The following is an 8,272-nucleotide window of genomic DNA, read 5'->3' as shown; positions in this document are numbered from 1 at the left end:
GGGCACCAATTTTTCATGTATGTGGCAGTTTTTGGTAACTATTGATCCTAGAGATATAATTTGGTGTCAATTTACTCAGAATATGTATATCTATATACACTCTAATGAAAGCTTTTAGCATAAAATGACTGCAACTATGAATTTTAATCTTTGACCTCATTTCAGCGTGTGGTTAATATCTCAACAATGATAGATCATTGAAACTTTATTTTGGTCTTAAAATATTCAGAATATTCATATTTATATGCATTCTAATAACACCTAAAAAGGGTGAAACTATTACTTTTGACGTTTGACCTCACTTCAGCGTATGGTTCTAATCTTAAAATGATATCTTAATGATATCTTTTTTTTATTATACTTCCAGCGTATTAACCAGTGGATATAAGCGATTTATAGATATTATTTTAAGAACCTTACGCTGAGATGAGGTCAAATGTCATAGTTTCACCCGTTTTATGCTAAAAAGTGTTATTAGAGTGCATACAAATATGAATATTCTGAGCATTTTAAGAACAAAATAAAGTTTCAACGACCTACCATAGTTGAGATATAAGCCACACGCTGAAATGAAGTCAAAGGTTAAAGGTCATAGTTGCAGTCATTTTATGCTAAAAGGTTTCATTAGAGGGTATATACATATTCTGAGTAAATTGACACCAAAGTTATATATCTAGGATCAATAGTTACTAATAACTGCCAAATACTGTACATGACAGATTGGTGGCCATTTTTAATTTATGCAAATTAGCAAATTAGCCTAGTTGCAGTCATTTAATGCTAAAAGGTTTCACGAAAGTGTATATAAATATACATATACTGAGTAAATTGACACTAAAATTATATATCTAGGATCAATATTACCAAGAACTGCCAAATACATGACAAATTGGCGGCCATTTTTGTTTTATGCAAATTAACATAGTTGCAGTCATTTCATGATAAACGGTTTCATTAGAGTGTATATAAATATACATATTCTGAGTAAATTGACACCAAATTATATCTGTAGGATCAATAGTTACTAAGAACTGCCAAATACATGACACATTGGTGGCCATTTTTGTTTTATGCAAATTAGCAAATTAGCATAGTTGTATTTTATTTTATTTTATTTTATTTATTTCCAGGCAAGACAATACAGTACAATAGATAAGAGAAACAAATGACGAAAACAAAAAGCCTGAGGATTACCTAAAAGCGAACTTAATCACTATCTAAAAGGTTTCATGAAAGTGTATATAAATATACATATACTGAGTAAATTTACACCAACATTATACTTAACAAATTGGCAGCCATTTTTGTTTTATGCAAATTAGCATAGTTGCAGTCTTTTTATGCTAAAAGGTTTCATTAGAGTGTATATAAATATACATATTCTGAGTAATTTGACACCAAAATTGTATCTCTAAGATCAATAGTTACCAAGAAATGCCAAATACATGACAAATTGGCGGCCATTTTTGTTTTATACAAATTAGCATAGTTGCAGCCATTTTATGCTAAAATGTTTCATTAGAGTGTATATAAATATACATATTCTGAGTAAATTGATACCAAAATTATATCTTTAGGATCAATAGTTACCAAGAACTGCCAAATACATGACAAATTGGCGGCCATTTTTGTTTTATGCAAATTAGCATATTTCCCATGCGTCCTTTTTTTTACTTATTTGATATGTTGTTCGGGAGGGTTTTTTTTATAGATAGTTAGAGCAAAAAAAGTTTTGTGTTGCAATTTGTCAAGGTACACCCATATTTTTCGTAGATAGACTGGACTATGGAACTATAGAGGTGCCTAATGTTTTATTTCTTTTATATATTTCATAGGATTTATATAAGCCTAACGCCCATTACTAATTTAGGAAGTGCTTGAAATTTGCTTTTTTTAATTATTTGATACAGAATCAATCATACAGAACGTGCAACACACTCTGGGAGTGTTGCACGTTGTGCAAGTAATTTAGCACTATTCATCTCATTCCATTAATTATTCACTTTTCACCTTTAAGGCAAAATAGTGTCTTAGAAAAATTAATTAAACTGCCAACAATGCTGAATAGTTATTTTTAATAGTTTTGTATTGAAGTTACGCTGCCCTGGTTATCGAATTAGCATAAGAAATTTTAGATTATTTCAAGAATTCCAGAGAAAGAACTATTTTACTGGACTAACTAAAGCTTGATTCGGTTGATCAATTCATGTGAAAATATACAATAAAACCAACTAAAGCGTAACGACATCCATGGGTGGGTTCATAACAACCAGGAGATTAAACTTACACCAGTGGAATTTAGTGCTCTTGTTTGCAAAGTGAATTGTGTGTGACGGTGTCAAATGGAACAAGGAGAACACGACATACCACCGTATTGTACCTGTGGTTTCTACAATTCAATGTGAATTTTTTTCTATTTTAATTAGTGTTATATCTGTGCAATATACTTATCTATCAACTATTGACTCTGTACATCATTTTGCTCTTGTCGAAGAACGAAGTTATTATTTATTTTGTCATCAAATGCTGATCCTTCACATATACTTGTCACCAATCAGATGCTGATGGTATAATTGATCTATTTTAGCAGCCAATAATATTAACATTTTGTCTAAACCTACGATTCCTAATTGGTAAATGACTTTTCTCATCTTTTGTTTAAAAGACCCTCGGTACAAAAATAATATCTTCCGGAAGAAAGAAAACAGTTAGCAAAGAACTGATTCCAACATCGACCTCGAGGTCATACAGACTTTAACTTCGCCCTTAAAATTCCCTTTTTCAGTGACCAACTTAACACAAAGGTATGGTTAGCCCCTAAGCGCAATAATATCAATGCTGGAGTGGAATCCCCTCCTATACACCATCTATAAATTCACTAAAGCTCGTAAGCCTAATCCTGGATGTATCCTTGCTAGATGTCCTTTAAAAACATCTGCTCATCCTCTTACGTGGTTTAATAGATTCATTGCCAGATATGGCACCATTAATATGTTGGCTCCACCATTAGGGCGCTTCACTTTAGGGTGATTGAACATATCGCCTCTTCACGTAAACATAGCACCACTTCTGCGCTCGGCGCGCACTACGGTGAATCCCGTCCTGACGTGAAAGACCCCGATATTTTGGTTACTATTATCAGAAGGGCGTCTAAAGATGAACAACTGCGTCTTCGCGTGCTGGAAGCAAAATATTTTTTAATCGCATCAAGCCCTCTATAAACCGTAAGAATGAGCTCAATGACGCTTTTCTTATTGCCTGAATTTTTTTTTTCTCTAAATACTTTTATGGCACCTGTTAGCTAATTAGCAAACATGTGCCATAGGAGATGTATATTTAAATGTTTGTGAGATATTTGTATGTTTCAGTCATGTTAATCTTATTCCTTCTTTCTGCAAGTGATAGTAAACAGAATCCTAAGCACCTTCCCTGTACATTTTCTAAACCTTTATTTATTTATTTATTTTTTATTTTATGTGGCTCAAGACACCTTTATATTCCATAACATCTTAATGTACATAATAGTCGTTGTAAACTAATGCAGATTATAAGAAAAACGTAACAAGAATCCAACTACATTCAAATGACAAGCATTCCTTTCATCATAACATACCATATCAGCTATGTCATTATTAGTAATGTGATGTACATTTTTCAATTTAACAATAATTATTGTATTCATTTATTAGCCTCATTTTTATTAATCAAATGAACACATGACAGATTTTTCTTTCTAATTTTTGACATCTTTTATAAATAATTATAACACTTTTCTTATTAATAAACCATGAAACTATTAAAACTTTATTATTATTATTTAGTCAAAGGCGTGGGCGTCTTGTATTCAACTTTCAAATATACTTTTCAGCATATTCCATCTATAGTCAAACTTCTCCACGACATTATTTACTAGTGCAGTATACTTTTCTATCAAATAGTATTTTTTAAATAAATTAATACATGGCAATCTTTTCTGCATTTTGCTTCTGTAGATATGTAAACGGCAAAGAATTAAAAGTGTACCGGTATTTATTGCCTTTATTGTTTTTCGTTTCTTATTCCAAACCAAGTTCACTATCTTGAATAATAATACGTTTAGTACGAGATTTAATCCAAGATTTAACTTCTTTCCAGAACCTCGAGATAATATCACATTTAATAAAATATGGATAATGGTTTCTTCTTCATAATTACAAAATGTACAAATTTCACTAATCACCTTTCCAATCTTAAACACAAGAATTCTATGTATTATCCATTATTGTAGCCATCTTAATTTAGTATTTTCAGTTGAGTCAAATGCCGTTAAGGTGACATATTTCCAAATAGAATCTTCAAATGTTTTACCAATGTCTACTTAACATTTGTCTTTGTAGGTTTCCTTATAAGTTAAATTGGCACAGAAACATTATATATTCTCCTAGAGCATTTCTTGTCTTTTAAAATAATTTCCAAATTAGCTGGAGAGACAGAATATTCACGTTTGTAACTAAACGACATACGTTTGGTAGATAGATTCCTGTAATGCTTCTATTAAACCATAATACTCAATAAATTTAGTATCATGTTGTAATTATTTCTGAATTCTTTAGTATGTAGAAAATGCTCATGTTCATCAATGAGAACATTTACAATTTGAATACCGCCTTCAACCAAATACTTTTTTCCAACACAAAACTTGTCGTTTAGCCAAACAGTCTGTGTAAGTAGGTCATAGTCATTTTCTTTATTAAGGCTTGTCAACGTGCACCATGGTAACATAACATCACACCAAAACATATTTGGGTCATTTTGTTTGTACGAAAGTAAACAAACCGCCGTCGAGTTCTTTGGCGTTTTTAATATTATTTTTTTAAAATATTAATTAATTAATATTTTTAATATTAAAAATGGCACACCATTCTACATCTGGGTTGGTTGCAGATCTTCTAATCCATGGAACTTTTAAAGCATTGATTTGGCTACTAATATCAATCATACGAAGTCCTCCCTTTTTCTAATAATAAGAAATGTATCATAGTTGATAACAACCATAGCATTTAGTGTTTTAGTATTGGACACCCAGAATATTAAAGGATGCTGATATAAACCAGTTTATTAATAGTTAAACATTTAACCCATTTAATGAATGATGGACCAAACTTGTATTGTTCTAAAAGTTTGTATATAAATACATGTGACACGCTGTCAAAGACCTTTTCGAAATTAATGGATATTAACAAACCGGGGATATTTTGACTTTGTGAAGTGTTCAAAACATAATTTAAAGCATTCAATTAGAGTAACCATAGTGCTTAATGTTTTCATTACACACAATACAATACACACAAGATAGACACTGCGAAGCATTATAGTTAAACATTTAACCCATTTAATGAATGATGGACCAAACTTGTATTGTTCTAAAAGTTTGTATATGAATACATGTGACACGCTGTCAAAGGCCTTTTCGAAATTAATGGATATTAACAAACCGGGGATATTTTGACTTTGTGAAGTGTTCAAAACATAATTTTAAGCATTTAATTAGAGTAACCATAGTACTTAATGTTTTTATTACACACAATACAATACACACAAGATACACACTGCGAAGCATTATAGTAGAGTAATACAGTAATTACCACAAGTAGGTCTACCTTAAATTACCAAACATTAATTTATTTTCATTATTTGTCTGATGATGTTCTCTTTACAGAATAGACCTAGATGCATGATAAATTTTTTGATATACGTTTTTAACACCTGTATTAAGTTTGGTATCTTTTAGGATAAGACTTTGGTGCCTATTCTTTAAAAAAAAAAAAAAAACCTAGATCCACGTCTTTATCATTGGTACTTAAATATATCTGTAAATGTTAAATGGTCCAAGGTTCACGGCAGGAGGATAACAATCTGTAAGGGAACAAGAGAGTGCTCTCTTCCCCGCTCATATTTAACTTATTATATTCCCAGTCGTTTCTTTACTGCTCGGAAATACGTCAAGTAGGAATTCATGACATCTATTACTAGCGAATTAGTGGTCTGAATAATCTTAACAGTGCTATTGTTATTGCCCAGATAACTTTCATGTTTTTGCTATGCAGATGACATCCTCTTACTTACTTTTACCTCAACCGAACTTCAGGTGCTAATTAACTATGCCAATAAGAATATCGTTGAACATAATCTACGTTTCAACCCAGCTAAAAAATTCTGTTTTATCCTCGTTAAAATTCAAAGAGGAACCCACATGGTTTCTGAACAACCATATTGTGTCATCTGTTGAAAAACTAACTTACCTTGGAATTACTCTTTCATCAAACTTGAAAGGCAATCGCCATGTAGATGAACGTATTAGCAATGTCAATGGGCATTTTTCTCATTACAGAGTGGCGGCTTTTGTAAATCTGGGTCAACAATGATGTAAACGTTTACTTATGGAACTTCATTTTATCTCCTATTTTAAACTCCGGTAACAAAATAATGTGTTAACTTAACTCGTATATCAATAAACTTGACAATCTACAGAATAAGTTCTGAAAGCTGCAATTGGTATACCTAAATTTTGCAGAAGCACCCCTATTATTTACACAATTGACGTACCAAAAGTCAGTAATAATTATAGTTAAATGCTTTTATTTAGACCTCATGGCCCAGAATTTTAATAGCAATTCTGCTTCTCATTCATTTTATTCACACTTATTAAATTCTTATTTTAACAATGATATGTCTCATCTTAAGGACACTTTAGTCTCTCGTGTTTTAAATTTTGCTCACACCAACAACTTTTCGTTTATTCAATCCAGTTTTGATGTTAAATACCGTATGCATGTTAGGCCATATTTTAAGAATAGTTTTTGTATTGATCATGTAATCTGTGATAGTATTAGGTCCTTATTATTTATTAATGATTTAGATAGTATTTATAGATTATTATTGTCTTTTTAAACTTTTTGCCTTTATGTTGTACTGTATTGCATTTGTCGTACAAACTTGCTTCTTCTTCGGTAGGTTTATAAAAATAAATTAAAAATTAATGATATAATCTAGTCTTAAATCGTTAAAGTAAAGAAAATGATCTTAACATTTGTTGACTTTACATTTTACTACGTGTATTCCTGATGATGACATAATTAATGTCGAAATATTGAATCCCAACACGATGGCGTGTATTTCAATACTTGGAGTATGTATTATACTTTCTTGTATTGTTAAATATGTGGTCAAATAAAAGTTTTAACAAAATAATATTTACTGTGCAGGTTGAATTGTGTTAGTTGTTTAACCCAATAATGAGAATGAAACAAACGAAGGTTTTTAATTGGTGGATCCTAACTACCTGTATAGCAGCCTTGATTTGACTTCAGTTCGCTGCTTTCGTGATGGATGAACTAGTAAATGATAAAATGTGGCAAAAACGTTTCCATATATTATAACTGAACGTCAGCAATATTAAATTATACACTTTGAAAAACATAATTTCTTTTTCCATGTCAAAGAGTGATATTTTCAAGTCCAGCATCAACCTCCGTGGACTGAGGTGGGCTTTGCTCTCTTAGTCATTGGCCCATCAGAAAAATATATTATATTTGCCCCTCTGATTAAGCTGGTATTTATAACTTTGTCGGGCATTTGATATTACATATCCTAAGTCAATATATTATTGTCATCATCACGTTGTATCAGTGTCATCCGTTGTTGTTTTAAAATGTCAATGATATCTATATTTTGTACGCCAAAATACTATATGTTTTTTTTTTAATTTGAATAGAAAGATTCATGTTTATTTTATTTTGTTTTCAGAATATGTCGTTGTATGACAAGAAAAGAAAAAGGGTTGTACGCGGTAAGATACTTGTAATACATACAGTTGTTTCGATCTGCACTCCCATCCATAAATCATTCAATTTATTGCCTAATGTAAAGATTATATAACGTATATGGCAAGACCTACCGGTACATATTAGAAAATTTTAAAAAACAAGAGAAAAATAAATTCGTCTTCTAATAAAAATATCAATTGAAGATGGGATTATCTTTGTGAAGACTAGTTCAATTAATATTTATATTAGTTAATAATATTGAATTTGAAGCTGGAGGGGCACACCATATCCGGTGATAGTAGTTTTTGTACCGCTTTTGCCTCTCCTCAGCCCTCCTCTGCCTCCTCTTTCTTTTTTGATTGCTTTTTGTGGTTCTGGCTGAAAGGAATAAAATAAAAAATAAAAACTATACTGCCCCCCCCCCCCCCCCCCCCCCCCCCACCACCACCCACCCCCCATCCCCACCA

Source organism: Anneissia japonica, unplaced genomic scaffold (assembly GCF_011630105.1).
Source record: "Anneissia japonica isolate Jap-2015-1 unplaced genomic scaffold, ASM1163010v1 scaffold288245_len31422_cov121, whole genome shotgun sequence".
NCBI classification, from domain to species: domain Eukaryota; kingdom Metazoa; phylum Echinodermata; class Crinoidea; order Comatulida; family Comatulidae; genus Anneissia; species Anneissia japonica.
This window is presented reverse-complemented; position numbering follows the sequence as displayed.